The sequence below is a fragment of the Euwallacea fornicatus genome, chromosome 17, assembly GCF_040115645.1.
Source record: "Euwallacea fornicatus isolate EFF26 chromosome 17, ASM4011564v1, whole genome shotgun sequence".
Lineage (NCBI taxonomy): Eukaryota > Metazoa > Arthropoda > Insecta > Coleoptera > Curculionidae > Euwallacea > Euwallacea fornicatus.
This window is the reverse complement of record NC_089557.1, coordinates 3,564,968-3,573,273: the sequence shown is the minus strand read 5'-3', so window position 1 is coordinate 3,573,273 and position 8,306 is coordinate 3,564,968.

The window sequence follows — 8,306 nt, the reverse complement described above, 5'->3', positions numbered from 1 at the left end:
AAACTTATCTGTGGCCTTTTTCTCACTCCCCACCTCTCTCTTAATCAAACTTTTCTTTTGCGTTAAATCTCCCATCCTCTGAATCTTTCACTATAGATTTCCCTCGCTCTGCTCCCCCGTCTCTCCTCCCCTTCTCCCGCCAATTCGCGAACCAAATAACGCTAATTGTTTTATAGTAAAAATCCATACAAGAAATTACGGTTTCGTTGGACATAATTCTTCAATAGAACTAATCGATTTTCTAATCTGCATCGAAGACACGTCCACAAGAAGGGACGTCGGTCGAGACCTGCCCTGAGGGACATTCGTTGCGCCCATGAAAAGTATCCTGCATCGATCGGTTCGATTGCAGATTTGCAAAATTGTAGAAAATGGCTTTGAAGTATTGAGACGAGATTGACGGTTGTGATTAAAGGGGCGTTTAAGTATGCGAAAGAAAACCGTGAAGAATTTGCCCGCATAACAGATTATAGACGGCTATGTATTGTGATAGTGTAAATGTAGCCATTCTTGCATTGTAATTTGTATTTTCATTTTCCTCACGTTTATTAGACAGAAACAAACTTTATTCGAATACTTTAGGAACCGTGATTGCTGGTAATCGCTAATGACCTTCCCCAAACGTAATATGAAATAAATTTAACTTTCAACTTAAATCACATTTACGTTAGATTTTCGTATAGAGGACCTCTTGCCAAGGTTTCTTTTATGTTAAATCCTCCGTATCGAAACAACCCGAATATACCTATACGTTCAACCAACAAAAATAAATCTTTACTTGAAGATTCTACACTGTCCCGCCTTACACTTTCGAAAAACCCTTTTATAGCTGTTCGTAACCGAAGTAGGCGTCCCACCTATAGTTTCGAACAACATTACGACTGTTACGATACCTTACGAAATACACAGCAAAAGCAAAAGTGAAAATAAAAATTTATGCTCCTTGTTCCTTATACTTAACAAGAGGCATAATTTCTTCACTTCAAAGATTGGGCAATACTCCCAAAAGGCGAATATCTTCGCCATCCAAAATGTTTTATATGTTTAAACATAAATTGTCCGACTAGTAGAAATATCGCTCGAACGACATTTTGCGTATACCAAAGGGGGGACTCAGGGGGGACACATTCTGCAACAACCCACGGCCCTTTGTTCTCGCGGATTCCTCAAGAGTGGGCATGTTGACGGCCTTGGTCGGCCGAACAAAACCGCCTGCTGGTCGCAATTTCGCCTGCCACGAGACAGTGTATTGTTGTCGTTGGGTCAGGAACCGATTTGTTCTTTAAATAATTAAACACGTTACGAGATTCCTGCCCATATGGTCGAATAGAGGGAACTCAAATTACGACACCGGAATTACCGAAATTGCAATAAATGCGAATACAAATCCCCGCTTCGACTACGTTTAGGCAAGTCTCGAGATTACACAAATTACAATTTCGTTCACCCGATAGTGTTCGCCTTATAATTGCTATTTCTCGGGATAAATCCGTTAAAAAAAGTTGGTAAAAGAGAATCGTTCTTATCTGACACTCTTTTGACTTTCTCGACAACGCAGTGAAGAACATTTGTTCCATTTAACAGAGTTCACAATAGATAATGGAAGCATGCAGAGGCTGAAAATTAAAAAACAAGGAAATTGATAATCGAAAAAATTGTTTTCAGGGACCTAAATGTAGGGTTGTGCACGCGAGTGCGCGTTAGGACAGAGGGGAAATTTGAACTTAAAAATTGTTGTGTCTCCAAAATTTCTTCGCGTGGAGCCCTTCTAGTGTACTTTTTTAAGCGATAAAACGAGGCGTTAAACACCTTTCTTTCTAAACAAAAATTTTACAAACTTTGGCACTTACAGCAAATGGAAACGCAGGACATAAGAAATTGCTTCTACCAACATTAGTTGATGCAGCAGGTCTTTTAAGTAATTCCAATTTCTTTTAACTTCTAACTTTTGTTAAGTCTTAAAATTTACTTATATTCCCCCTTCCCGATTTCCTCTCGATCTCCTGATAAGCATATTTTATACCGAAATTGCAATAATACCAATAGAATTTCCGCCTTCTCTTGCGTTTAAGCAAGTCTCCGGCTCATCCAAATTTAATTTCGTTCGCCTGATACTTTGCGCCTTATAATTGCTATTTCCCGGGATAAATCTACTTTATAATCCCAGACAGCGGATTAACCTGCTCCATGCAGATTTTAAAATTTCAACATTCAGTCCAGTCAGCGTGCAGTCCTTTGCCTCATGCGGAGCCTCTAATTGGATGGCTCAGTCGTGCTCTTCAATAATTGAAACTTTTGCTAAGCTAAACTGAATCCAAACCGTAATCAGTCCTATGTCAGAATTCTTGCTTTAATACATTTCTCAAGTCCATGTAGAAATATTGGCACTGAGAGATTTTAGATCTTCTATGAAACCCAAAAAACAAATACTTTTAATACATGTTTCATAACTGAATAAACAAATGTTTATCTTCGTGGTTAGAGGAATGTCCGATCTTGTCTCATGTGTGCTAAGCGTGACCTCATCGAGGTCAAACGTGATCGGATATTGATATTACAGGTATTGATACCGAAAGTAATTACGTGCTTTCATTGATTCGTTTTCTCGGAATTATTTTCTTGACAACTTGGTGAAAGATATTTGTACTTAAAATATAAGGACACAGTTACGTTTACGTGTGGGAAAAGTATTTCGAAAACTGCAAGAAACAGAATGAAATCTGAAGAAAAGAAAAAAGAATCTGAGAAATATCTCCTTAACCTACAGCGTGTCGCAAATTCGTCCGCAAAATTTTTAAGTTGAGCAAAATTGTTTTTATTGCAGTCCCTCGATATTTGCGAACATTTTTAAAAAATCATTGCACTTTCTCATTTCCAGTTTTAATCTTCATTTGATAGAATACTAAGGAGTTTATAAAGTGGTTGTGGCGATTATCTAGTTTCCTTGACAAACTGGCGGACATTAACTAGAGCGTACGCTAAAACTTAAATCACTCTCTAAAACTCCTTAAACATAACTATTGGGACTAGAGTATATATCCTTCTTGTGCAAGTTTTGGTCCTCTGGGGGACACATATACGGAGGAAATACGGAAAGTTCCACTCTTCCGGGACGGGTTCATCTCAAAGTAATTCCGTACATTTTTTTACCAGTTGTAGATATGAAGGTCCCGTCCGTATATGCGGTCCCTGATGGCTTGGGGATATGAAACGGCTCCCCGGGCGGGTATTTCTAAGATCGCGTTTCTTCTAGGCATACCCGTAGGCCTTGTATTACGATCCTTATTGGGGATATAACTTGTTTCAATTACAGTGTTAGGCTTACGATCAAATGGCTATGATGCTGCTACTTTTTTTGGAGAATGCCTGTAATAATCATTCGGTCCTACAATTGTAGGCTAACGGGTGGAAATAATGGTCAAACCTTCATTTCTTCTCTCCCTAACATCATTTTGATAAAACATACCTTTCTACCTTTCTTTCACGCCTTCTGTGCATACAGTGACGGATCGTTTGTTGTCCTAATAACACCTTTCTTCTGAATATAATTGTGAATATGGACAATAGCATGTACCAATCTTCATTTTTAATTTATCCACATGTAAAAAGCATTCCTTTTTGCAAATTACGAGCTGGTCCGATAAACGTTAAGAAGGCTGGCCTTTAGAGATAACATCGTCACAAGAGCTTTCTCGATTTGGGCAATGGTGAGCAGAAAACACTTAAAACATGCTTAGAGAAACTATATTGCATTATCTAATTACATCGGTTAACTAACGACACATGACATAACGAAAAAATAATAATTTTTCATTCAGATTAACAATTAGCGATATGTTAATAATGTATTGTTGCGGTCCATTTATGGCGTCGAAAGGTGCTGTGTGATAGTATACATGTTTTTTGCATCTTTTACAATGTCTTTATACATAAGAAGAAGTTGAAACAATAGAAAATTGTTATTATTTGAAAGTGCTTGGTCCTTAAGTTCCAAACTTGTTTTTTCCCCCATGTTTCCTGGTTACGACATTCAAATGCTGATTTTTGACGGTTTAACGTAATCGCGCAGGACCAGTTTAAAAAGATAAATGCTGAGAAGATGCTCGGTCTGATATTTTAGTACACTAACCAAGCTTGCTCCTCAGCTCCCTTCGGGCATATAATGATCTTGAAGCATTGATATTTATAGCACACTACTTGAATAGGTATAGGTACCTACTACTTCCATATTATCCGAGTATTTATAGTTCAGAATATAGTATCGGCACACTGTTATTACGTGAAAGAGGAATGGCAGTTATTAATGTTAATCAATCATGACAAGTGGGGTAATACACAATTTTAGCATGGTTGAACTAAAGGCGTATAATCAAAATAAAATCGGGCATCATGTGAATATCATCAAGTTAAAAGAGGTTGTTAAATTCCAATTTCGGGTCATACTAGATTGTGAATTTCTTATTTTGCATTTAACTTATTACCAAACTTGATTAGTATTTGTTAGGTAGTTTCCTCTGACAAAGGTTTAATTAAAATCGCCCATCGAACGCTGTTTCGGGAATGTAATGCTGCTCCAAACGGGGAAATTAACAGGTTAAATTGTAGAAACCAGCGCGAAAATTAAAATAAGTTCACTTCGGGTTCGGGATCTGACGTGGTAGGAATTAATTAAATATTAATTAAAAAATACCTTTTTCAGATAGTTCTTCAGCGGAAATAATCGCGGGATGAACAATGTTTTTAAGAGTACGCTTCCAAGCAAAAAAACTGTCGAAACCTCACATAGGTAATAATAATTGTTGCAAGTTTCTAGCGAAATAACTAGAATCCCAACCCAACTTCCTTAAACTACCGTGTACGTTCGCTTCCAAGTTTTCATATTACCGACGTCCGGAGTTGGAGGAATAACTGTAGAGTTTTCCAGGGAAACAACAAAGTGTTACAAGTTCCATTTTCATGTTCGTGGCAACAACTACCTTCGAGGTAAATGAGTAAATACGGAGCTCGGCTCACTTCTATATGGTATTTACTTATTAGTAGTTTACACTTGTCGCGATTTAAATAGACGAAACGCGGGTTGGTTGATGATTTGCTGCGATTCTCGGACGGAAAAATTACTTTTAAGAGTAAGAAGAAATTTATAGGAATAATTTCACAATAATAGAGATTCAATCTCCCCCTTCTTTTGTAACTACATCGATGGGAACGGTTAGATTGGCCGTGGTAAAAGAGGTCCCGTTGCTCGTTTTATATTCAAACACTAAAAGCAACCATTCCCAAAGATAAACGATCGGCATGAATCAAACAGACTGTAATTATCGTAAAGAAATTAATTAACGCCCCGGTTTGATATCGGATCATTCTCCTAAGACCGTTCGATTTCCTGAGGTTATAAGGTATTGGAAGATGTAGTATTTGCCGACGCGATACTACTTTGAATACGATATCGTTTCTCCTTCGACTGACAGAAATGAAGTATGGGAATATCACGGTTTTCAGTAACTTTCTGCAATTTATGATAAGCTCTTGCTGAAAAAACCTTTAAGTGTAGAAGAAATTGTTCAAACTTGGGAAGACATATAATTCTAAATAAAACAAAATTATCACTTTCCACATATAAAGTGCGATTTTAGATTTGTTGCACGTTTTTACAAAATTTTCTATTGCAGGATTTAACGCATAAACTTAAGTCACGTATTCTGAAAACGCTTCGTTAAGAAACTAATCAATATCTATAAAATAAACATACACCTTTGTAAAAATCGCACATTAGGAAAAAATTATTACTACCACTTACTTCGTTACTCGAAAATGATGCGTCATACGAAAAAAAATGTAGTTAGTATAGATCTTCAAAAATGAAGAGGGAACTTAGAAATTATTTTTGTTTTCAGAAAAACCAATAATATATAATGTTTTGTGTTAAAAATAATCAATTACTTACTAATACGCACTTCACTGACATTACAAAATAACTTTCATTACAATATAAATATCCTCCGCAGCTAGCGATACGTACAAAATCCTATTCAAAATTTCCCCAAGCATTTCAAAAAAATGTATAATTTTGTATTTTTTAACCGCACTTTAACACCCCATTTTTCCTTAATAAAGTATTTTTAGAATGCAATTTAAATTCCAAATTAGAGTTAATGTCGGATGTGGAATACATGGTTACATTTTGTGCATTGAAATCTTCAACGTCTTATACAAATACCAATTCTATTCAATTTTTCTTTATCTTGATTATATGGCGAAGGGTAAATTTCAACTACGATTTCTTATGTATCGATTCGAATACGTGCCGCGCCATCTGTTAGCAAAAGGCTGCAACTCCAAACATCCACAGAGAAAGTTAGTGCACACAGATTTGCAGACCACCTGGTTTGTAGTACTCAACTCGAACATTAGATGGCGCTCCGCCAAGCATAAAGAAACATATCGATAAACCGCAAACTTATGTGCTCAAGGCTCCTTTTTTTGAAGTTCCTGGGAACTTTGCTAACAAGATAATTTCTATGGAAATGGAGAGATTAACTAATTTTCTGCTTCCATTTCGTTATTTCTATATTGCTGACAATGTTACCAGAAGTTTGAAGAACCGAGCCTAAGGGCCAGATAGTTAATGTGCTGTTAACGCTACTTCAAGCTACTTTCCAGAGAGACAAAGAATCTGACAAGAGTTTGAATAAAATGACCTCTTTTAATGTTGCTATAAAAATCTAGCTTGAAATTAAAGTTAGTAAAACATAAAAATTTTTTCCCTGAATAATCCTCCTCTTGTTTCACATCTAGAATGGTTTATAATATTTAATTAAGTTTTATTTCAACATACATTACTGGCTTAAAAATTGTAAGGAATTTACGAGTACAAAACATACATATATGTATGTACTATCTACGCACATATCCTACAACATAAAATTGAATATGTATCGACAATAGAAACTTGCATCAAATCATCAGATGCACAAATTTCAAAAATGAACAGCAATAAAAACCGATATTATGTGAAAGCATTACGCAATAAAATAAATAAAAACGGTATACGTATATACCGGTACCATCTGGGCAAGGTGCAAATGACGGCAGGATGTGGAACTTAATGGTGGTTGTTGGAAGTTGATAAAGCGATACAAAGCAACCAAAAGGTATACTACACATAGAAGTGGATAATGATAATTTCAAAAGGGCCATTAACCGGTTTCAGGCACGCATATGCTCCGTATGTTTTAATATCCTCGCAATTCAAAGAAAATTACCTTTTGTACCAACGGCGGGATCTTGAAAACCCAAGATGTAGCATATACCTCATTACTAGAACCACAAGTCTCAATTCCGTAGATAATTCTCTAATAATCCTCCCTGTAAACCGTTCAAGTTGTTGCCACTTGCACTCTACAGGATTAAACCTTATTAAGGTTTCCCAAGCCACCATAAGCTTCTGGGTTAATTATCTTGTCCATCGATCTTGTTGCGTGTCGAGTTTCCATTCATTTCTTTTTTCACTCTTCGTTGCACAAAATTTATCAAAAAGAAAAAACAGCAAATATAATTGCCAAAATACAACCTTCCTAAAGAATGACGTTTTAATACTGGTAACAGGGTTTCGTCCAGAGGTGTGAAAATTGTAGTTTTTTTAATTTTAACCCGAACACTGGTTAAAATTACTCATTAATGGAAGTTTCAGATCTAGACCGCAAGTTTATCCACAAAAGTTGAGAAGAAACTGATTTGTTAATTGAACTTTTAGAAATCCAGATTTAGCTTTAAAAGAGAAGCTCCAACAATAAAACTAGAGTTTGTTCACAAAACTTGGGGACATTTTTCGTATTGCTGATATCGAAATGTGTTAATATATTTTTGTAGAACTCTCGAATTGTTCAAATCCAGATTTGATTCTTAAGAGTGTTTTAAGAAATTAACCTGAAAACTTAGAAAAACTTTTATTATAAAGTTACAAATAGCCAAATTTTGAAATCCAAAACAGTCTCCCGAATATAAGCCTAATCAGAAGTAGTTATCTCGTAGTTCTTACCCCGTACGTGATATTCGGCATCATACAGGTTCCCCACGTTCTGAATTTAACAAAAATACTTATAGATTGGAAAATATTTTGATATTTCAAAATGTAACAGAAAGAGCCAAAAATCGCTAGATTTACACCAAGAAATGATACAGATGTCCTTAACTGGCTGCTGCGTTTAGACGTCTAGTAATATAAATCAATCGATAACGAATTTCCTGCCGTAAACCACCCTTGCAATTTGTCGGGTTCAATTTGGGAATTTTCAGGGATTCGGTGT